Source organism: Pleurodeles waltl, chromosome 4_2 (genome assembly GCF_031143425.1).
Source record: "Pleurodeles waltl isolate 20211129_DDA chromosome 4_2, aPleWal1.hap1.20221129, whole genome shotgun sequence".
Taxonomy (NCBI): domain Eukaryota; kingdom Metazoa; phylum Chordata; class Amphibia; order Caudata; family Salamandridae; genus Pleurodeles; species Pleurodeles waltl.
The window spans coordinates 664,317,391-664,343,170 of record NC_090443.1 but is presented as its reverse complement, the minus strand read 5'-3'; positions in this window follow the sequence as shown (position 1 = coordinate 664,343,170).

Below are 25,780 nucleotides of genomic sequence, written 5' to 3'. Positions count from 1 at the left end.
ACACAATACACTGCCATCACAGTGGAACAAATGCCAGGGCCACACCCATACATGCTGAGCACACACAACAGTCAGCACAACCAACACACAAACACATGTCACTCACACACAAACCAAGGCAGGCAAGACCAAAACAGCCATGTGGAAAGAAAGGCAGGAGAAAGTTGTGACCGTGGAACCAAAAACTGGTTGAACCAGATATATTAACAAAATAAATATGGCAAGAAATAAATAAGTATGCACAATATAAAAGGCCACTGGCCAGTCCAAACTGCAAAGTGCATAATACACAAATGCCACTTCTGTGTGCCCCTACATGACTCCTGGCTGCTAAATGACCTCCACAGGGTAGGGGCATCAAGAGGGCAGGCAGGCACCTAAGGGATTAGTTGGGGCTGAGGGGGGTTGGGCTTGGGTTTGGGAGGGGGATAATTGGGCTTGGGGTTGAGAGTGGGGCCTAGGATGAGCTTTAGGGGAGGGCTGGGAACACTAGTGAGGGGTCGACTTCTTGGCAGGGGGAGAGGCATGGGTACTAGCAGTGGGGGCAGGGAGGACTCAGAGGTGGAAGGGCTGGACATGGGGAGGGACACAGACCATTTGGGGGTATCACGAGATGGAAGAAGAGTAGGGAAGCGGGAAAACTCTGAGGGTAACACCTTTTTAGACACATGACGGTGGTCATGGCAAAAGGGTTTGGGAGTGAAAGGAGAGGGAGTGGTTGTAGGAGGTTTCTTGGTGGATGTCTTGGGTACATGTGCCTGTGAGGAATGCTTGTGGGTGCTGGGTGTCTGTTGGGTGGGTGAGTGTGGGCGTTTATGTGTCTTGGGAGGAGGGGGAGGAGGTGCTAGGGGATGCCATGCTGGATGGGTGACTGTCTGTTGGGGTGGTATCTGCAGGCATGGATGATGTGCTGCATGTGTGTATGTCAGTGGTTGTGATGGCTGTGGATGTGGCGACTGGGGTGGATGCCTGCAGGTCTGCTATTGGGTAGGGTTGGATCGGTGACTGGTGGTGTGGTGTCTGCAGGCGTGGCTGGTGTAGTGTCCATGAAGGTGGTGGTGATGGGGGAGTCTGTGCAGGTAGTGGATGTTGGTGTGTCTGCAGGTGAGTGTTGTTTGTGTGCATGCAGGTGGTCGGTCTTGTGGTGCCCTTGTTTCTAAGCTATAGCCTTGGATGTTGAGGTGGGTGCATGCTTGTCTGTCTATGTGCTTTGGCTGGGTTTGGGAAGAAGGGTTTGGGATGGGGAAGAGTTAGGTAGAGGGGGGACAGAAGACAAAGGGTGACTGGCTGTCGCCAGTGTGAAGACAGAGCCTGAAAGGATCTCTATAGGCCAGCCAGTGCACTGTGAATGTCCTACAGGAATATATTGCTCTGTTGGACTTGAGCTACCATCGTGGATGGCATTCACAATGATGGACTGACCCACAGAAATAGACCTCAGGAAGTCAATAGCCTTCTCAGTGAGAGTAGCAGGGTTGACTGAGGCAGGGGCAGAGGTACATGTGATGAAGGAGATGCCTACCCTCTTGGGTGAGACGGCACGTACAACTGGGTGGTGAGCTACAGGGAGGGCAGTGGTAGTAATGGGGTTGGCAGACAAAGATGGCGCTGGGGTGGTCCCCGAAGGGTCTGCCACTGCCAGGGAGTGTCTACTGGAGGAGGATTCCGAAGATGATGGTGAAGATCCGGTCTCCCCTGTGGCATTCCCCTTGCCCTCTGTGCCACTTGGTCCCTCGCTGTCACTGGTAGCAGCACTCCAGGTCCAGTGGACTGCAGCATCCCCACTCACCTGTGCCAAGTCTCCTTCTCCTTCTCCTGCCGATGCTGATGCACACAAATAGAGAGAGGGGGAGAGGGAGGGAGGAAGATAGAGTGAGAGGGAGAGAGAGGGTTAATAAATACCTCACATACAACATTTAGACATGCACATCTGTATGAATACATCTCCTGGCTAGGCTATCTCTGGTGCCAATGCACATCCTACATCATGTCACAACATGTCACTACTACCCACCCGTGTATGGCAAGCCTCACACCCACATCTAAATCTAAGTAAGTCACCACAACTGTAGTCATCTACATGATCACCACCAAAGCCATGTTTGCAAGTACATCATGCCCTGGCTGAAGTACAAATGACTACCAGATTCCTCTTCGTACTTCTCCATACACCTATCACCTACTGTAAGTGCAGGTGACTGAACAAAACACATCACAAAACATGATCAGTCCATATCCTTGTAAAGTTGCAGGATAGTGAAGACTTCTCCACTCACACACCACACAGTCACATAACATGGCTGACCTAACACTCTGTACAGAAAAACCAATAGTGAACTGATAACTGATGTATCCACTAAAAGTTGAACACCCATTCAGGTAACATCTGGTGTGTAGAATACAAGTCAGGGGCACAGACATGTGATAATTTTGAACCAATCCCAAAGGAAGATCTGCAGACACCAAACACATATATACCACTTCTATTCTTACAAGTAAGTGCATCTGCAATAGCCCAGATGGCACATATTACACAAACACACTCAATCACTGAGAGCAGTGTCACAACTGATGAACTTCAGGAACACCCATATGACATCAAGGCCCACATACAATTCACCAGATATGCAGTTTCAATAGTTGGACTTCACAACATGACAACACCACCATCACTCAAACCATTCCAGACATGTGATAACCTGAACCTAAATCGACAACTCACAAGTCAGATGGAAAAGACATGTAAGCATTATACACACAAGGACCAACATGACTGCCATAGCACTGACAACAGATTCCACAACTACATAGGGCAGCTACAGGAAAGAAGGAACAACTAATATTTCAGATGAACATCTCATGAGTCATACAATACCGAATCCCCTCTACCCACTTCAGCTAGGCCAGGGGTATCAGTCATTGTCCCACTCCATCAGATGTGCACCCAAGTCACCATTGAGACATGATGTAGGATAAAACTAAACAATGTTGCACTGTAATTGCTAGGGCATTGGCATGCATGGCATTCACATTACTTATTGTCAAAAGTGAGGTCTGCCTAGGCACTTACCACCTCTAGTACTATCCCATTGGGTTCAAGGTCATAATCCCACTAGTCTACCATATTGAAATGCATGATAATTGCAATCATACCAAATCCAACACACAAATCCATTTTTCCTACTGTTGCAACATTCACATACCCCATAGATAGAAGATGAACATAATACAGGGATAGAACTACCAAACCATAAGTTAAGCCCTATACAGGACATATCTATGGTGGAAATGGCTGCCTCACATATAATCAATACCAGTACCAGTGATTGATGTCTATTTTCCCTGTGCAAAAATGAGAGTCACCCAGTTGCAAATACAGGTGATCAATACAGATGGGAGTGGACTTATACCTTAGAGCCATTAATGCTCAAATGCTGATTGAAGGACCAGCTCATATGCAATGGGTAGGGTGAAATACAAGTTCACATCCATAGAAAAGGCAGGATGGAGTCACACATGTGCCAATGCCATTTGACCATCTCCAAACATGCAGACATGGAGATGTTTTGATACAGGAGATGTACATCCACTGACAGCAAACCATGAAGACACATCTACAACTAATAATCAGGGTGGGTGGGTAATACCCATGACCACTAGTCTACATACATGTTGCACAAACTACATTGTCATAGAAGCTACAGTGAGACACCTAACACCATACAACCAGAGCTACTTCCCAGGATACAGTCAGGACTCCCCCTCTTGTGGTTGCTGCAATGCCCTCAAACACCCATCCACCTTGGGGTAGGCCATTGTCAAAATGTGGGCCACTAAGGGGATCAGGGTCCGATAGGCTTCCCTCCTCATTGAGGGGACATACCCAGCTGGGCTTCTGCGGTCTTTCGGGCCCAACATCTCAGGTGCTCCCACCGCTTGTGACAATGGGTGCTCCACCGGCTGTGGACCCCCATGGTCCGCACTTTCTTGGTGATGGCATGCCAGATCCCTTTCTTCTGATGGGCGTTCACCTTTATGGATGACACAGACAGGAGAAAGTCATGTACGCTGGCACATCCAACAGCAGTGGACAATACACATCTTTCTCAACAAGGACCCACACATACCCCTATAGCTGTCCATACAGGGGTAGAACGTCCTCCACAAGCTTCTCCAGCTCTTCTGGGGTGATGGATGGGGCCCTGTCAACTGCAGGACATTGCATGGTGGCCCACAAGAGACAGTACACAGCAGCTCAGGTCGTGGAGACCTTATTAGCAACAGTGTTAGGAGTCAAGCGAGTAATGCTACAGAAAATGGCGGTCACAGCTGCCACGTACAGGACCGTCACTGCTGGTGGCAATTGCCATTGGCCCCAGTCCACCACAGGCAGCAGTGTTAACAAATCACAAGTTGCACAGCGGTTGCGACAGCCTACAACCATGACAACATACGCCGGCGGACTTAGGTCACTTCCAACTGTCCACTTCAGCAGGACAGACAGCTGCCATTTTGTGTACACAAACTATGGGTGTCCCAAAATAAGTGTGCCTTACACACAATCACCCAAATGGCAATGGTAAAGCAAAATATTTTGACAATTATGACACATTGCATGATATGGCATTATATATGATGATGCCCATGGTGAATTACTCGGAGGCACTCAGGCGCTTACTATAAATTGTTATATTTTATTATGTATCTTTTGATCAAAGCAGGACAGCTCAGTCTGCAACATATGGTACATTACACATGTGACATTTATCCTATATGACTTACATGTACGGCAATGTGCTACAAAGATGGTGTCCACTGTACTTCAGCTTGGCTGTTACAATATACGTCAGCAGTGCTACATATGCCCTACAGTGTTAGGTGTGTGTTATTTCAACATGTTCTGCTTACATGTGTCAACTGCTTTACTCAACGTACATTCTCTCCTCCCAACCTAGCTATCCTACCATGAGGAGAATGAAACAACCACCAGTATACCGTCCACTAGTTGACCTTGCAACCATGGAGGACTGGCATCTCATCCAGACCTATTGTCTGAACCATCATACCATCATGGATCAATGTACACAGCTGGAACCAGATCTCTTGCCAGCCATATGTAATCCGTATTGCATCCCTCTCACAGTATAAGTCTTGCCAGTGCTACACTTTCTTGCAACAGGCTCATCTTAGAATATAGTGGGCTTAACTGCAGGGATGCCTCAGCCCATGTTCAGTATGGTTTTTAAGAATGTACTGTGTGCTTTGTTAAAGTACCTAGATATCTACATCAGGTTCCCCCAATGTGCGGACTTGGCCTATGTGAAGGATGACTTTTATGATATGGGACACATTCCTCATGTGGTATGGGCCATTGATGGCACTCATATAGCCGTGGTTCCTCCCAGTGCCAATGTACAGGTGTATAGGAACAGGAAGAACTACCACTCCATAAATGTTCATGTGGTGTGTCTCGCAGACCAGTGCATCAAACAAGTCATAGCCAAGTATCCGGGATTTGTGAATGACTCCTGCATTTTGAAGAACAGCAATGTCCCACACATGATGGCACAACTACACACAGAGAGGCTTTGGCTCCTTGGTGTGTATGCATTATAAGGTGTTTCATTATTATGGCACTTGCCATGACTATCTGCCCTGTTGGTGTACCTGTAATTTCACTGGTTCTATATTTGTGCACACAATAGACTCTGGCTATCCTAATCTTCCTTTGCTGTTGACACTAGTGATGTACCCCACCACAGAAGGTGAACTTGTTTTAATGAGGCATACGGGAGGACGAGACGTGTAATTGAAAGAACATTTGTCCTCCTGAAGGCCAGATTCAGATGCCTGGACCTATCCTGAGGTGCAATCCTCTACTCACCCCAAAAGCTATGCCAGATAATCGTTGCCTGCTGCATGCTCCACAATCTAGTCCTGAGATGTCAGATGCCATTGCTAGCTGATAAGAGTGAGGCAGCTGGACCAGTGGCTGGAAATGCTGAAATGGCAAGTTATGAGGAGGCAGAGGAGGAAGGTGCTGCTGACTCTAGGACAGAGTTAATCAATCAGTACTTCCAGTGACATACAGGTATGTTGAGTGGGGTTTACAAGTTTTGTATGTCCACAATCATTGGTGACGTTAGTGCGCCTGACTTGGTTCATAAGCTGGGATGTTATGTGGTCCTATCCCAATGTGTGACATATGGGAGTTGACTGATAGAATGTAAGGTGCATTGTAAGAGTGATTCAGAGCCAACAAGTGTTCTCACTGCAGTTTCCTGCATGAACATCTCAAACGGACAGAGCAGTATAGAGATATGTTGGCTGCTTTCTCCTGTTCTCATTTCATTCCACCCACTGTCTGTGGTATCTTACTCAGTGCCACTGATACGTATGGTTTAAGGCATTCATTGTCATTAGCCATTGGTAAATGATAGCAGAAAAGTTGGTTGAACATAACAGTTGGCAGGTAAAGTGAGAAGTGTGAATAATCTGTGACTGGTGATGTACAGGTATTATCTGGGGGCCCTTGATTAGGGGGTATGCTGGAGTAGGCATGACATCAATGACCTGCACATGTGGTTTGTGTGGCACCATGCCTTCCTTCCTGATGGTATTCTCTGTCATGCTCTTTTTACAGGTTGGAATTCTGACTACACCTTTGCCTGGGACAGGAGTTATACCTCTCTGACATCCGTTATGGGACATATCTATTGTACTATGTCTCCTGATGAGGAAGCCTTCCTCTGTTGTCCATTACACTGCCTGCTGGGTGTAGAGGGGCATTACCAGACCACATTTGTCATACAGAACATTAGTTGATGTTTAATCACAGACACATATACAGTAGCTGTGTTCAATGGGGTTTATTGTACATAACATGATATTGGAACAAAGGTGCATATATTGTCCAACAGGTGATGAGTGAGGTCATGGTAGATGGAATCATCAGAGTAGGTGCTACAGCAGTTGGTTGCACAGGTCTAGTGTCCATGTGCCTTTGGAAAATGGAGAAATATCACTGAACAGTCAACAGGGTGTCTCAGCGGCACACAAGGGAGACAAATCAGGAGAGGTTCACTTCCTGGCAGTGGGTTTGGTCTTGGCATCTGCTCCAGCTGAATTTCTGAATGGATGTCCACATTTGCGGGGGGGTCTTCAGCTACAGAGGGAGGAGTGTCTGAGGCTTGTGGTTCCCCTGGCAGAGCCTCCATTCCACCAACTGGCGCTGATGTAGATGGCTCAGATGTTAGGTTGCTAGCTGAAGGGGCCTACTGGTGGGTGGATGGCCTCTGCAGCTTTTGGTTTCCCCCAACATGGTGATAATCTGGCCCATCCTGTCCTGGGATTGTTAGTATGCTCCCAGGACTTGGGAGATTGTTTCCTGGTCAGTGGAGTACCTTGGGGCCCCCTTCTCTTGCCTACAGCTTCCCTCCCACTCCCCCTGCCCCAGGTGCCTGTGCCCCTGACACGGTATACCCACTCCCAGTGTCTGCAGGACCTTCATTGTCTGGGGTGTCATGGATCGACTCACGTCCCTGTACTGTGGGACACACAACAGTTTGAACAGTCCTTGGGACACAGGTTTGTGGACGAAGGGTTGGCTGTGATGTTGATGCAACAGGGTTGGGGGATAGATGTGGGCAGGGTGAGGCAGGCAGTCGTAGACTGACCAGATGTCCCAGATGGGCTAGGTAGGTCGTCAGTGTCCAGACATCCAGATGTGTTATCGTCACTTGGGCCTTCATCCTGAGGAGGCCTGGCAGTCTCTGGTACCCTCTCCATGGTGTCACTGACAGGGGTAACTGTGGATTGAGTGAGAAACAGAGTTACATATAGAAAGACTGTTTGGGTATCTGTTTATCAGATGCATACAGTGGCTTAACTTAATTACAAGCAATGACAATGACAGATGCTGCATAGCATACCATTGGTGGCAGATAGTAGTCTGTGACATGTGTACCATACTCCATGTTGGTTGGTGTCAATCAGGTCTGGTAACTATGGCTCTGTGGATGTGTTCAAGTACCTACATGACTGTTCAGCACTGTTACCTATTGACTAATCAAGCTTGCTATATATGACACGAAATGGCTGGAAATTGCAGCATGGTGTCCCAGTGAGAGGAGAGTATGTGAAGATGCAAGGTTGAATGTCCTATCTGTGCATCTTGTTCATGTGCATGGAGTCTGCCATCTTACATTCCATAACTTGGTGAGTCCATTTCTGGGTTGGAGATTTGGATAAGTGGGCATTTGGATTAGTCCCAGAGCTGTAGCTGTGTTTAGCCTTGTTTGCCATTATGTTATGCCATTGCATTGCTGTCATTGCCATGTAGTGGCCCTCAGTCGTACCATCTAGTTGGTATAGCTAGTACAATAGTCATACATGCAAGGGATGTGAAGTGATGTGCACATTCCAGGTTTTCACATAGATGGGCCAGTGCATTGTGGAAGTCGGAGTGATAGTATTAGCCAATGCTATCCGTGCCTTTGGCAAGGGCTGTGTGGGCAGTTGGGTTGGGTAGAGGAGTGACATGTAGGAGGGGGCATTAGGTGAATAGGTGGGATGTGTAGTGAGACATAAAGTGAATTGAGTAGCATTTGGGTGGTGAGGAAGCATGCAGATCATGACAATTGTGTGACATGGAAGTTGTGGGTACTTACCAGAGTCCAGTCCACCAGGTATTCCAGTCAGACCCTCGGGATGCAGAATGTTCAAGACCTTCTCCTCACAAGATGTAAACTGTGGGGGAAGAGGTGGGGGCCCACCGCAAGTCTAGTGAACGGCGATCTGGTGTCATGATGCCATGGAACGTACCTTTCCCCGTAGGTCATTCCACCTCTTCCTTTCTTGTGCATGAATGGCTATTGTGTGGTAGATGTTGACCCTGTTGACTATTCTCTGCACAACTCTATTTTCCTGGCAATCGAGGTTTGCTGAACCTGTGCTCTAAACAGTTGTGACTCTACCCTGGCAATTTCATCTACCATGATCCTCAACTCGTCATCTGTGAATCGTGGGTGCTTTTGTGGGGACATGGTAGTAGTTGTGTTCAGGGTGGGGGGGTTGTGTGTGTAAGGGTGCAGTGTTGGGTGATTCAAGGGGTTGTAGGTGGTGCGTTCTGAGTATTGGACTTTTGTGGTGTTTGTATGTGCTTGCTATGTATGTATTGTGCTGGTAGTGCAGTTGTGTGGTGTGTGCTGCGTGAGATGTGTATGTGTGCCTACAGTGTATATATGCTATATTATGGTATTTGCCTGCTCTCTATATCTCTATATGTGGTATTAGTTGCAAAGGATTGTGGGGTGTGTTATATACTACGGTGAGTAGGTGTGTCTAGTGTGTGTATGTGTATCAGGTGTGGGGTATTCAAACTGTCCAATGTGGTGTTATGTTCTGACATGGAGTGAGTACTGAGCGCAGCGGTTTGTACCACCAATGGTTTTCCGCCATGGAAGAACCGCTGTGGTGATTTGTGGCTCGTAATGTGGTGGATGGAATTGTGTCGGGCTGGTGGTGAAATTGCCTCTTTCTCGTCCTCCTTTGTCCTGGGGGTGGCGGAATTTTGTCTGTTTTTTGGCAGCCTTCACAGTGTGACTCTTAATATGGCGGTCAGATTACTGCCAACATGGTGGTCTTTTGACGGCCGCCACCTCTGCAGTCTTGGCAAAAGACCACCAAACCCGTAATGAGGGCCATGATGTGTGTTGGCAAATGCAACCGGACCTCATACTTTCCAGCCATGCTGCTCTGTCATGGGAACTGCTGGCATACTGTATAAATGAATTATACAGCACAACATTGGCGGTGGGGCGGGTGGTCCATGAACATGGCGTCTCTCTCATTAATTGTTAGAGAATGAGCAAGAACAAAAAGGCCTTCTCAACAAACATCAACAGTAAATATCCTTTTTAATACTAACTTACTTGGGCCTGCAATCCTCACAGTAGACAGTAGAGTACCAAAAATATGTTCTTAGTCTTACAGTACCACAAGATATATGGGGAGAGGGAAAGATTACCACTGAAGCAGAATAAATCTACAGACTAATACTGAGTGGAAAAAGTCAGCTACTAAACAAAAACATGAAATAAGGAGAAAAAAAGATAGTGCAGAAATTACAGAACTTAAACTAAAATTGGATAGAGGCATTGGTAAAGTAAGGATACAGTATAAAAATGAAGCTAGGCAAAATAAAAAGTAGTGTAATAGTGGGCAGAGGTAAAAGTTAGGGAAATACTAATAATAAATAATAGGACTTACTGAGGTAAGCAGAGCCCTCAGCAGTGGCGCTGGTGGTCAGAGCCTCCTCCTCCCCAGCTCTTCCTGGGCCCCCTCAGCACTTCTCCTCTTCTTGCCCTTGAGTGGCGTTGTAAGAAATAAAGAAGATTAAAAAAATAGATTAGTGGTCCAGTTAATTTCCACAATGTTATTATAACCGGCAAACACAGTAACATTGTACTTATCTAAATCAGAGAGCCTATCATACACGTATCGACTATCGTTGAGTTGGCTATACTAATCCTAAAATCCCTATTCCAAATTTCCTTAAAAAACTACATTTAGAACTAATGCATTGAAATGAACGATCCTTGATTCTTTTTTGATTTCTCAACCCCCTTGATGGATGAACTCAGTCTCCCTTTTCAGAAAAGACTAGATGCATACTAGTACTTCACATCACTGAGAAATTGCTTGTTACTATACGAACTACATAAAAGCTATAGAGAACCAGATCACTGATATCACTAAATCGCTTTGGTGACAGGAGGACAGTGGAGTCTGCATTGGAATGGCGTCTCAAATAATCAGCCAAAGCGAGTGCTGATGAGTAGGATTAGGTAGCGCCGACCACCTGCCTACCTCCAACTGGATCACAGAATAAATAATATTCCTAAAGTAAACTAAACTTACCTCTGAGGGTGAGCAGCATGCTATTCAGACAGAACAAATAATATAATTAATACTCACTGGGCCCCAGAATCTCGATGCCTAGCAGGTCAAGCAAGAAGTGCTTCCTTTCGAGGATATCTGCCCAGTAGTGTGTCAGCTGCTGGGTGGTACGCTGGACTTGGCTGGTGCGGTGCACACACCTGCACACCCTCCCCCAATGCAGCTAATGCTCCTGCAGGAGGTACCTGCTCCTAGGCCTGCTGCCTGCTACCAGCATGGAGAGGAGGAGACGCTGCACATAAAAAGTGTTGCCCCTTCCACCTCACAAAAAAATTGCCGGGGCTGCACCACATGGTGACGTCGCCATCCACAAGGTAGGCAGCTGCTGCTGGTGGCTGCTAGCGGGGGGCCCGGCACCGCCGCTCTCCTGTTCATCGCCCTGCTCTTCCATGGCCCTGGGTAGGGTAAAGAAAAGAAAGAGGAGAAGGAAGGAAGAAATAAGGAGGCAAGGGGAAAAATAAGCAAATAAATAAAAAGCCATGAAAAACACATAAAAGTGAAAAAAACATAAAATACACAGACACAAAAACACACACTAATACAATAAATAAAAATGAGGGGTATATTAATTAGGAGGGTGGAGGACTAAAAGGATTACGAAGGGATTAAAAAAACATGACCAGCACTGTGAACACAGTAAGAAAACAAGATGGCCTCGCTCATGTGAACTGCGTGGTGGTGTTCGCATGCAATTTTGAACATGGGAATGTATTCCGCATTGTATTTGACCTAAAACAGAACGCTAACAGATGCACTGGGGAAACTCCGCCTGCAGAACTCTGCATAGTGTGGCCGAGTTTTTTTTTTTACCACTTTGCGGAGTTCCACGTAGTGTGACTCCACAAATTACTCCTCCCAAGCCTAATATAGATATATATATATATATATATATATATATATATATATATCAAATCAACATCTTTTCATAGTTAGAGTGAGGCATAAATTATATGAAACAGTTCAGCTGCGGTCTTGAAAGTTTTGGCATTACAGCATGATTTCTCAAGTGGAGTCCAAGAAAAAGGGGGTCCCAACATGCTTTTTTGGTGTAAATCCATGCAGTATTTTAGACATATTGAAGGAAAAAGAAACATAGATATATACGGAAGTGGATCTTCCACCTGTCTGAAAATCCCTGTTCTGAAATCTGATTGGCTGCCAACACTTCACCCAGGAAGTGTTGGCAGACATTTTGAGACAGGCTCAGCCGAGCCCTAAAAAATATATAAAACTAAAGAAAAGGGGGCAGGGTTGAAATACCCTGACTCCCTAGCGCTACAGCTGGGGTCCGTGCCAGAGGCCAAAAATGTTTTTCTTCCAATTCTGCAATGAAATCGCAGAGGATCTGTAAATCTGTGGCAACATTGAAAAAAAAACAAGCACAGTCTCCTGCCCTTGTTTGACTTTCAGCCCCTATGAAGGCCAGGTCCCAGGCGCATGACACTGTGTTCCCTGTGGGGAAGGGGGCACAAATGGACCCCCTCCTCACACTTAAGAGAGCCCTGGGGACAACCACCTCCCTGGGGCTTTAACTGCAAATAGGAGGGGGGCTGCGCAGACCACCCTCCTTAGGCTCAGAAGAGTCCCAGGGACCACCACCTCCCCGGGGGCATTAGCAATACATAGGAGGGGGGGCATGCAGACCCCCTCCTCAGACTCTAAAGAGCACCTAGGACCACAAACTCCCTCAGGTTTAACAGGAAATTGGAGTGGGCCCATGCAGTCCCACCTCCTTCGCCCTCATGGGTCCCAGGGACCACCACCTTCCCAGGCTCATAAATACAAAAAAAGGGGGGCCTCCTGAGCTGTTTTTGGTCCCCAGGACCACCAACTCTCCATGTGGCCCTCTTCCTAGGGCCACTAATGGCCCTTGGGACCAGAACCCCCCTAAATGCCAGCTCCCTACCTCCAGAGGTGTCCACCCTCTGGAGATAGCAGTTTTCTTTTGCTTGGCAGGACCTATGACAGCTCCCGCTAAGTGAGAGCATACTGTAAATCTGCTCCCAGCAGGCTGGAACAGGAAAACTGCTCCTGGGCGCTGGGAGCAGGTTCTTCATCTGTTTTCCTGCCCCCGGGGATTAGCAATACATAGGAAGGGGGCATGCGGACCTCCCTTTTCAGACTCTAAAGAGCACTGGGCACCACCACCTCCCGAAGGCATTAACAGGAAATTGGAGGAGGCCATGAGGACCCCCCTCCTTGGCCCTTGAGTGCCCCAGGGACCACTACCTCCCCAGGGCCAGAAATACAAATAAAAGGGGGAAGGGGCCTCCTAAGCTGATTTCAGCCCCAGGGACCACCAACTCACCAGGGCTGGCCTTAAAGAGAAAAAAAAGGGGGGGCACGCAGCCCCCTCCTTGAGCCAAGAATGGCACTGGGGACCAGCACCCCACTAAGGACAAGCTCCATATCTCCTGAGGTGCCCACCCTCTGGAGATGACAGTTTGCTTTTGCTTGGCGGGAGCTATGACAGCTCCCGCCAAGTGAGAGCAAACTGTCAGTCCACTTCCAGAGGCTCAAAACAGGAAATCTGCTCCCACTCGCTGGGAGCAGACCTTTCATCTGTTTTCCTGCTGTGAAGCAGGTACGAACACGAATGAAAGGATTGTTCTCCAATGAGGGGAACAGCTTTTTTAACTGCCCCCTGCATGCAGGAGCAATGCTGGAGGCAGGGAGCCGGCTGTAACTGCGAGGGCCTTGAGGTTCCCAGGGGGTCACCAGGAGACTTCTTTTATTGGCCAATGCCAAACTAGTGTGTTTTCTCTACAGTGTCACCTTGAAAAGTTTTCTGAAATCCTTGATGAATATGTTTGCATCATTGCTCTTTTGAGTGCAATATGTTATGCAGTGATTTGACCAGTGGGTTCTTTCTTGTCATTTCCTGTTGAGACCAGAGTTCGTCATTCTCCAGTTTAAACACTACGAGTATGCAAAATGACCTAGAAGCCCTGCCTGATTGGCCCTGGCACATATATATATTAGTGGCATGCAACTTGTTCCCACCTTTTTTCAGGATGGTGGACAGATTACCAAAAGGCTCCCTCAGCGTATTTCTCACTGATTTTAGAGATGCATTCTTGATGCAGAGGAATATGAGCACTTCTCTACCAAAGAAGCACTTCCTACATATAAATAAGAAGAAGTACCCTTGTTTGGTGGAGATTCAACTGTTTGTAGTCTTGACGTCTTCACCACACGAGGATCCAAGATATTGCAGATTTCGGTATGTAAGAAGCTTGAGAAACAATCACATTGCCAAAATTACAGACGCACAAGGTCTTTGGAGACATTACCTCATGGTCCTTCACATAGCTGAAGTGTACAGTAGGAGATGCACTATAAATTTACCCCACAAGATAGCACTTGCTAATTAGCGAGTAAAATGTACTCCAGTTGGGTAGCCATTGTGCTCAATACTGTTGCCTCTTCTTAGATAAATAAGCAAGTCAAGATGCATTCTGTCACTGATGCTCATTTCGCAGAAATCAAACCTCAACAGGAAACACTTACAAATATAAACAAAGTAGGTGCCCCAGTTGAAGCTCCCCTTCTGTAAAGCACACATCATCCTAACTTCTTGCTCTTGGCCAAGGCAAATAAGTGTGTTTCCTCTGCAGATCCACCTTAAAAAATTATCTGAAATCCTTGATTGAGGAGAAGGCATTTTTGGTCTTTCGGAGTGAAATGTCTTCTGTAGTGACTGTGATGAGTGGGTTTTTTCTTGTCATGTCCTGTTGAGAACAGAGCATGTTGGTTTCCCTATTAACCACAACGAGTATGGAAATGCATGAAAATTACCTGACAGACCCATCAGCTTGGCTGAAGGGCCTGCGTGGCACAGGGTTGGATGACCACATGGAGATGGATGCCTCTGGGTGGGTTGGCCACAGAGCAATATATATATTGTGGCCCCTGGGTATTGGATCCCTGAGGTATGGGGTCACCAGGACCTGGGCTGACCCTATGCTTTGCATGCCAATGGCTGTGCATGGCAGGGTGTTGGTAGTCTGCAGTGGGATGATCACAGGGTGAAGGCTGTGCCCAGCAAAGGATTGGCTGCCTCTGGGTGGGTTGGACACAGGGTCTGGCCTTCAGCCGGCTGCTTGAGGTTGGTTAGCCATAGAGCCTGGCATTCAGCCGTGAATGGGAGCAAGTTGGCTTTAGGTACAGTAACAAAATGCTACTTTGCATTCAAAACCCCTAGGAATTCACTATGGGGTGTGAGTTATAGTTACCTTAGGGTATTGGTTATAGTTATTTGAGATAACCATAACTGGTAAATTTCTGTGTTTTTTTAGGTCAAATCGTTACTTTCTCACTGAACATTCAACCTAACTATTATGTTAATTAACTGAACATTCAACCTTAACTATAATGTTACTTTAACCCTTTTTTTAAGTGAATATACAGTATATATATATATATATATACACACATACATGCATATATATATATATCGATGTATATATATATATATATATATATATATATATATATATATATACATATACATACACATATATATATCCCAAAATTTGAGAAATATTTGTATGGATAGAGCATTTTTGAATTTTTGAGAATTTTGTGTTATGGTTTAACCATGATTAGCTTGTGTTTTTCTTAGAGATACTTTGCTCAGTCTACTTTGTTCAGGACTTTAAAAAATGGTGGAACTGAGATAGCACTTACGGCAGCTGTGTTGCCCTTTTAACCACAACAAATTCCCTTTCACTGTGTTACTACTCTGACTTGATTTGCTGTGGTGGACCACAGGATTCATGTTTGGTTTTTGGAGTCCCTTGATGAGGTCTCTATATTAAATAATTAATACAAAATGGGTGCTGCATTCTGCAACCCCCTGCACCTGGAAATGTTGATTTATTAGATCCTGTTACATAAATCAAAGCATAAATCAAATAGGTGTTCAATAGTTGATGTGCAAAGTTCTGTGCCAATATTTATGACATTTCTCTCTGTACATTGAGCGCTAAGTCCCTACCCTAGGTGGGAATGAAAGAAGACTCCAAAATTGGTTGGTGTGTGCGAAAAGAATGTTTCTTCACGGGGAAAGAGAGTGGCCCACTGGTGAAATAAATAAGTTACGTGTGCCAATGCCAAAAGCATTTGTTCAGGCCTTTTAGTCCAGTCTGTGATGGCGTGCTGCATACTTCGCCATGCAACCAGCTTCATACTGTTCCAGCAGACGGAAGATGTTTTGGTGAATATGAAACACCAGGAATTATTTTGGTTTTCCCGTTAGAATCTCCTGTGTTCAGTATTTAAGACAGAGTATTAGAAGTTGTAGGAACTACTGAAAGTTTAGAAAGAATCCCGTACTTTTCTGATTAGGAACTCTGGGATAGGTCATACATGAAACATCTAAACAAAGTCCTAACAGGAAAGATATTCATAGAAATAGGCCATTCAACTAGCCTTTTATTAAAATGTTCTTGACGTGAGAATTATCTCGGATATATATATTACAGTATCGCCTGGCGTGTGATTTTAGCCTCTCTGTTAGCAAATCTAATTGCAGGGTTAGCCTGGCTCCTAGCCTTTCTCAGAGGTAATAATTTGAGAAACAATGGCTGCCTCAGCTCTACATTGTATGCACAAACGTGTGACAAATACTTTGTCGTTATCATGCTAATCCCGATGTGGGCGAAGATCAGTTAATAATTTTCCAGCGTGAGTTCTGAGCAATAGACATTGTATAATTTTTACCTGTTTCAGTGCTTAAAACTCCTTTATGGGCAATGTTTCGTTGTCACAGGTGAAAGCTTCTTTTATCTTTATCATTAAAATTCATTTTGTTTCGCTTCTTTGCTTAGAACTTAACACCTGATAATGTTTTGCTCCTATTTAGCTCTGATTATGCATATGGCACATTTACCTGCAGTTGCACAGATTTAAAGTAATATCTGTAGGATTTGAAAAATCCTCTGATTTCTGGAGGACATGCTAAGTTCAGTAGAGACAACACATGTGGTTTACTTCTCCTCAGTGTTAGAATAGTGGAGAAAATTCCAAAGGAGGACACTCTTCAAAATCTAGCCTCTACTCCAGAAATTGGTGGATTTCCCTTCATCACCCAATACTAGGTCAGATATATAACTTTTGTGGTTTCCATGTGTCTATAATATGTGAACAATGGAAGTGCTGATTGAAGAAAAGGCTTCTGCCACAGTTTTGGAGTGGCTAGTGCCTTACATAGCTAAAGAGCTGGAGCTGCCATATTTTATCACCTGTAGTATTTTAGGGGTGGACGGGAACTCCGCTCCGCTCACGGACTTTGCCGAGTTTTTCCCACTCTGCACTCTGCTTAGAGCGCAGAGTTCCCAAAAACTCTGCATGGCAAAGCAGAGCAAAGCTTTTTCCTTGTGTGAGCGAGTAAAATCTTACTCAGGACCATATCCCGGCGAGATTCCTCAATGTGGGCGGTTGTGGATGAATGGAACCGACTGCACTGAGAAACCTTCCATTCTTATTGAGGAAGCTGCCGCTCGAGCAAAAAATCTACTTGAGTGGCAGAAAAGAAGCAACGCCCTCTTGCTGATTTTTCAGCATGGGACAAACACCCAGAACTAAAACTCAGTGCAAACTTCCTGACCTAACGCACTCCGCCTCTTGCGGAACTCCAGGGTGGAGATTTTTAATAACATTGTGGAGTTCCGCTCCACCCAGGCCAACTGTATTTGTGACTGTGGTAAATGCTTGACACTAAATAACTTTGAGGGAATGTCCTGCTTTTGGTGAACATGTAGAAGCATGTGTTGACATCTCTAAAGTAAACAATAGAACATAACACAATAATAAAACAACATCATAGGAACTACAAAACAATATAGTCAAAACAGGAGACAAAACAGCATGCACATTTATTGGATGGTGATGAGAAATATTGAATAATAGTTGAAAGTGTACGCTGGCAAATATCCTATCAAACACTATTTAAAAGTGCAAACAATGTCAATAACCCTAAGCTTAGATTGTCTCAGAACAGCACCAAAGCAAGTTATCTTTAATCTTCATTAGATTCTAGTAAAAATGTGTACCTAAGATAAGTAAACCTTGAAAGAGCCAACAGTGTGTTTTGTAAAGTCCTTCCACTTTCTCAAAGCAATATTTGAATGTGGTGTGGTTGTCTTGGACAGTTCTTTTTCAATGTTTAGCTTGCAAATTGGTATTTACTGAGTATTGAAACACGTATATACCAGCTCTGCAAGAGGAGTAGTGCCAAATAGGAGTAAAAAAAAAGGATTTACTTCAAAGATAAGCTTTTAGCTATGACATAACATTGCCATTTTTTGAAAATTAGAATGTTCTCACAAAGACGACTACTTTCACAAATCTTGCCAAAGGTGTCACTAACAGACTCAAATTGATTAGCTATTTTCATATGATGATTTACCCTCTAGGTCTAGTGAAAAGGTCCCGAAAATAATGTTGGATTATCATTGAAATAGCCTTTCACAATCAGGACGTAGGGACAAATATTATCAAGAAAACAAAGTTCTCATCAAACTTGAACTGAAACACAGCAAGACAAAAAATGTTAGTCTTTGGATACTGCCATGGACTGTTTAAATGTGATTCACCTTTAGAAGTGTCTCATCCTTGTGTTCCAGAAGTGCACAATTTTCCGATAAGATCTGGCCAAAGTATTCAATTCTCAACTCACTCCCTAAACCTCCATGGTAGCTTGAGATCTGAAGCAAGTCTTTAAGCTCTTAAAATGTAACTATTGTAAGTGACTTCACTTAAAGTACTACAGACTTAGTAAATGGGACATGCAATATGGCCCTGCAATACTGCATGAACCGAGGCCCAGTTAGCTATTATATGGAATGTGTTGTCACTTATTGTGTGCGGAGAAAACTACACAAGATTTTCAAAATAGCATGATGCTTCACTGCCAATGCTCTGTTAGTTCTGTTGGGTATAGCCTTTAACCTTTAAAAATATCACACCTCAATGAACAGCACATTCCGCTAAGATCTATAAAGCAATACATTGAAAAAGGAGCATTTTTCAAAATGTATGTTGCCAAACTTTATTAATGTAAGGCGGTGTGGTAGAGGTGAAGGATTAACAGCTGTGAGTTAAAGATCCAGGTTATAGTTTATAGAATGTAGGGGTTAAGGGTATGGAGCTAGGGCTTTCAGTTAGGGAAATAGTGTTAAATGCTTAGGGTTAAAGGCTTTGGTTTTAAGGTTAAGTATTTGAGGTGTAAGAGTCGAAGTTTAGGGCACAGGATTAATGGCGTAGGATTAGAGGGATAGGGTAAAGGATTTAGGGTTTAGGGTTACAGGTATAGGATTAAGATTTAAGGATTAGGGGTTTGAATTATAAGGGTACAGATTTAGAATATAGGGTTAAGGCTTTGGAGTATAGGTGCTGTGGTAAGGGCTTAAGGATCAGAGTTTTAGGTTTAATGGTATGGTGGGGCACAGACTGTATAGGCAAAGAATATGGGGTAAGAGTTTGGGGATAAGGGGGCTGAAATAAGGTTAAGGGTATAGGTCTAAGGTTTTTTTTCAATAGAGTTAAAGGTTTGGGGTATAGGGTTGAGGGTATTGGGTGGATGGAGTAAGGGGTAAACAGGAGGCATTGGCAAACTTTTAGTTTCATCAGGGTAATTTTGGTAATTTCCTGTTGGTCTTTTGAAGATATTTTCCTGTTAGCCTTTTGATGAGAAATTATCAAAAACAACACGATTATGTTTGAAATTATAAGTAGTTTGGCACAAAAATCCTACTGCAGAAACACAGGAACAACAAACTGTGTGGCTGATTAGCGGCTGCTGGTTGCTGATGTTCATGTTCTGTTGCATTTAGCACTATTTTCTTAGCTCAAATTGCATCCTCAGTGCATTTTGCATTAGGAAAATAGTGCAAAATGCTGGGTTACACTCCTCATGTTATTCTGCATCATGTCAACTAATTTTGCTATAATCTTTTGTAACTACACTATAGCAAATTACACATGTTACACTCACCCCTACTAAACCATGTGGGTATAATAGTTTATTGTTAATGGCATAGTAGTTGAGCTATAGGGTTATTCTTAAGGGTAAATGACAGTTATAGGTTAAGTGTTCTGAGCACACAGTTAGGGGGTTGGGGTAAAAGGCAAGTCATTATGATTACATTTGTTTAGTGACAACCCTTCAAAATAAATATATTTACTGTAAGATGTTTTGATGATTGCAACACTTATTTTAGCATACCTGTTCAAAATAAATAAGTGCAAGAAGTTGGGTTATTAGTTGCGCAGGATGTTAGACCAGCTCAAGTAATAGGTCCACATTTTCCCTTTACCTGGATCCCAGTGTAGCGCTCAACTCTCTCATAGTAGTGAAGCAGAGCAGTCTAAGGCCTACTTAGGGGAGGACGCATTAGCCAGTAATCACCATTCATTGTACACAATCAATAATTGTCCAGGCAATGCTTTTTCTTTAGAAAATGAAAAGTACATATATTACAAACACACTAATAAATGCTATGCATTAATTTACAAATATATACATAAGACAGATAGCTATAACTTGGTTATAGGGTGAAATACCATTTGACCCATAGAGGGTCATGACTTCCAAAATCAAAGTACCCTTCTCACCTATAGCAGACAGCACCTCACATAGTAGGGGGAGGTAACACTTTAAACATACCATGCCTATTGGCTTTATCAAGGGTCATCACTATAGAAGGCAAACCTACTGGTTTTGTCAAAGATTCACCAAAATTAAAAGATCAACAAACCACATGTTAAAAAACATTTTATCATGTGAAAATGCAATCCTTAATGTTGATACATTTTTAATATTGATCAAAAATCATTGAGAGCATAAATGGTTAAGAAAGCAGTGAAAGCTAACTTAATATCTGTGTGTCCCTTTAATATAAACTTGAAATACAACCATAGAACCAGTCCCTACAGGACGCTGCACCCCCAGCTGAAGAGCAAAAACTCAGTCTTTGGGATTTCTTTAAAAAAAACTATGAAAAAACCTGGTGGTAATAAATGTTATGATCACAGAAATATGGGGGCAGTTTTCAAAACTTAAGGAAAGGGGGCTGCAGGTGTTCAGCGATTGTAATGCCGTTGGTTGTGCCCCTGTCGTCCTGGGGCCACCACAAGAAGGGTGTCTCTCCTGAGGCATTATGGGATGCTTCAGCCAGGAGCAGTGAATGTTAAAGTAGTGACTTCCCTACCCCCGTACAGAAGAACAATATTTTCAGATTTGAAGAACTTTCTCCAGCTGGTCACCAAGTGGTGTAAGGGCGCAGACTCACTGACTCTTGGAGAGACTCACTAGTCCTGGGGTCAACAGGGGGCAGAGTCTTGAGTCCTGTAGGGCATTGGGGGCTTATCCCTCCTTCCAGGTCACCTTCCAGGTCACCTTCCAGATGCCTCCCAGGTGTCTATGGCTGCTCTAGCTCCAGATCCAATAGCAAAAAGCACTCTGTCTCCCTCGTGCAAGATTTTTTTTTTTTTAAGTAGGGGTGGAAAGTTCTAGAAGCAAGGCACCCCTGGCCAAACCTAAGGTACCACATCACATCTCCACCCCTGTCCTAATCCTCCTGCTCGGCATGTAGGGATAGGTCAAGATGGTGCTGTCTAGGAGTCACTGATCACATCTCCTCTGAGGGCATCAAATCCACCTCTCACTGATATCACTGCCATGGCCTTTCCCACAGAAACCTTAAAGAGGAGCTCCCTTCTTGGATGGCTCCAGATGTCTGGGTTTTCTCCTTTGTTCAATGGGGCTGGGATGTTCCCATCCGTGTACAGTGTGACAGCTAATTGACAGATGAAGATTTTCTTCCCCACCCCTTCCTCATCAGGAGCTGAGGGACGTGCTGTTAATGACCCCTTTTGTGTGGGTAGGCCTTTGTTCCCTTGCTAGGAGAAGAGTAATTAACTTGGCCCACCATGCTGACAAAAGGCCTGGAATCTGATCCTGAGCTGAGCCAAAGAAATATGAAAACTTTGGACGACCCATAAGATATACGTATATCTGTCTGAGCTCTGCTTATTTGAACTGGGTGCACACATTTCAGCCCCATTCAATATCTTGCTGGACTTTGTAGGCCAAAGGGAAGTGAAACTGAACTCTAAGGCATGTTCCCCCATGTGTATGATAAGGTGTCACTACAGACAAAACAGTAAACCTTACTGCCTTTACCAGTAAGTGCTAACTAATACTATAAGGCCTACCTCAGGTCAATACTTAACCCTTCAGAGTCCCCTCTGCAACAGGCTGCCTGTGAGAAATTACAAGCCTGTGCACAATGACAGCCTCACGCATGCTGCCCACACACATGTGCACATGCATGTGCACATTTGTTCACTTGTAACCAGCCAAATGCACCTTACCATACCTGTGCTGCAGTGGCCTTATCAGTGGACACTGTTGGTAAACACACTCAATTCATTTACAGTGTGATTACAGTGAATGAGACACAGGTAGTGAGACACCCACAGTAAAAAGTCCAAAACTGGGTGATCAAAAAATCAAGAAATCTAGGCGTACTAAATGGGCGGAACCCACTGACAATAGCAAGTATTGCTTTTCCCACTAATACTCAACTTATTTAATTTCAATGGATTACACTACAATTTTGATGTGATGCAATTAGAAGTATTAAAAATAAAACGGATGCTACATTCAAAGAAAACCAATGCATTTATAAGAGCAGAACAGTGAGAGGCTGTCTCAATGAGAGCAATTGTGAATCTGTCCTAGCCTAGATAAAGCTCTATCGGCCCGATGTACAACATGATTATGTGGTCACAAAAAGGGAATTTCACCTTTTCCAACCGCATAATGGCCTTTCCGAATGGACAATCCCTATTTTGCGAGCCGGCATGCAAATATCCACTTGCAAAATGGGGATTGCGACTCGCAATCAGGAAGAGGCATGCAAAGGGCATCCCTCCCTACTTTCGAGCCGCAGGTAATGGATGATTATTTTGTGACTGCAATTGTGGTAGCAGAACAATTGCAGTTACCACCAATTCTAAATTGGTGGTAACCCATTCACAAATGGTAAGGGGTACCCATGGAATGGATGCTAAAATATTTTTTCAGGGCAGGCAGTCATCCCACAGGACCACTGCCTACTCTGAAAAAATAAAAATAAAACTTTTATTTATTTGTTTGAAATGCATCTCGTTTTCATTTTTTAAAAATAGCTCCTTTATTTAAAAAGCAGTCATAGACATGGTGGTCTGCTGTCCCCAGCAGGCCACCATCCTTTTGAGTGCAGCCATTCCCAATGGGTTGCAAATTGCGACCTACCTTTTGAATATTATTGAGGTAGGTCATTTGCAACCCCATTGGAATCACAAACAGTGAGTTGCACTGTTGTGAATTTGGTTTTGCGACTCGCAATTTGCACCTCACAAATGAATCGCAAATTGTGAGGCTCAAAACTCCCGGTCACACATCTGGCCCTATTATTCCTCTATGACAATAACACTTAAATTAAAGATCATAAAACGTCTACATGTGAAAAGAAGATAGTTATTCTCTCCGACACATATTTGATTATCAAAGGACAGCATGGTGCACTGTGATAAATGAAGTGTGCTCAAACATGTAGCACATTTTTTCATTATATGTGGGAAAATGTTTTTGGAAAATCACCAATGTGGGGTATTGAAAACAGAAAATGTGTTTGAAGATTTCCTGTAGCTGCCTTTTAGATAGTCAGGCTCATCCACTTCCTCAAATAAATGTTTGGCTGATGGGAACATCTTTTCCAGTAATGACTTTGGATGTGAATCTGGTCCGGAACCCAACTAGCTCATATATACACCATATGCCATTGACCCCCTTACCTCATTTCTGTCTTTCCTCCCCCACCCACATTTTTAAATCCTAGCTCTCACTGCTGACCAACACATTGATAACTCACTCACTAGCAACAAAAATCCCTCCTTCCCTACTGAGCCAAAGTCTTGGAAAAAGCCATAAACAAGCACCTCTTTGGCCACCTCACCAAACACCCAATTCTTGACACCACACAATCAGGATTCAGACCCAACCACAGTCCAAAAATTGCCTTTATAGCAGCAACGGATGACATTTAGATGATCTGAACTGGTGGGTGGGAGCAACTTCAGCCTTCATCCTTCTATACAGCCTTCAACACTATCTCCCACCCAAACTTAATCTAATTACTCCATGTAGTAGGCATCTAACCCTTGAATGGATATGTTCCCTCCTGATTACAAGAACCCAAACTGCCAACATGGCATCCCACATCTCTAAAGAACAAAATCTTATTTGCGGAGTCCCCAGGTCTCCTCGTCAGCCCAGTACTCTTCAGCATCTTCATGACTCAGCTGGCCAATATCATACAAGCTCACAACATACAAATCTTCATTTATGACAATGGCATGCAACTGATACTGTCCCTCTCAGACAAAACATCCACACCAGGATCAAGTTCACCACATGCATGACAGAAAAAGCAACCAGGATAAAATCCAATTGCCTCAAACTGAACTTGGACAAGACCTAGGTGGTAATCATCAGGAACAACACCTCAACATGGGAGTCCACCTGGTGGCTCACAGGCTTTGGATCAACTCCTATGCCCTGCTCACAAGCGAAAAACCTTGGCATCATCATAGACAACAAATTGGACATGACAGCTCAAGTCCACACAGTGGTTTTGGCATGCTTTAGCACACCAAGGATGCTGAAAAAAAGTGGTTACCAGACAACACTAGGAAAATGATCACCCAAACCCTCATCAGCAGCAGACTAGACAATGAAACACCCTGTATGCAGGGATCAACAACCAGCTCCCAAGAAGACTGAAGACCATCTAAAACACAGCAGCTAGTGCATTCCTCACTAGTCCATGCTAAGCCTACATCAACCAAACCTTAAGGAATGCCACTGGCTCTGAATACACAAGCACACACACTTCAACCTCTTCAGCCACACCTACAAAGCTCTATACAACACTGGCCTCGACAACCTAAAAAGCCACATTAATTTCCATCAACCTTCCAGACACCTTCATTCTGCCAGTCTCTTACTGCATCCGCATAGGAAAACGCAAATCAAGTGCATACCATGATGACTGACTGTATACTTAGCAAGAAGAGAATGAGAAAGCAAAAATTACTTATGGAATGACCATGAAAAAGTCCATTTGAAAAAATAGTGTAATGAATTCCTAGAATAGCCATTTTACACATTTCATTAGCAGGCTGAGCTGAAAGCTCCACTTCACAAATGATGCCAGACTTGAGAACTATTTTGTTTTTACCTATAATCTGTAGGGCATAATTGTGTGTTAAAACATTGAGTCAAATGCACAGCGCGATTTTCTTTTTATAATTTAAAGAACAATGCAAAATTAAGACAAAACGTAAATATAGAGTTGTAGCAATCCAATTAACCCCTTCGCTGCCAGGCCTTTTCCCCCTCCTGTGCCAGGCCTTTTTTTGCCTATTTGGGGCAGTTTGCGCTTAGGCCCTCATAACTTTTTGTCCACATAAGCTAACCAAGCCAAATTTGCGTCCTTTTTTTCCAACATCCTAGGGATTCTAGAGGTACCCAGACTTTGTGGGTTCCCTTGAAGGAGGCCAAGAAATTGGCCAAAATACAGTGAAAATTTTGTTTTTTTTAAAAAAATTGGAAAAAGTGGCTGCAGAAGAAGGCTTGTGGATTTCCCCCTGAAAATGGCATCAACAAAGGGTTTGCAGTGCTAAACTCAGCAGCTTCCTAGCTTTCAGGAACAGGCAGACTTGAATCAGAAAACCCAATTTTTCAACACAATTTTGGCATTTTACTGGG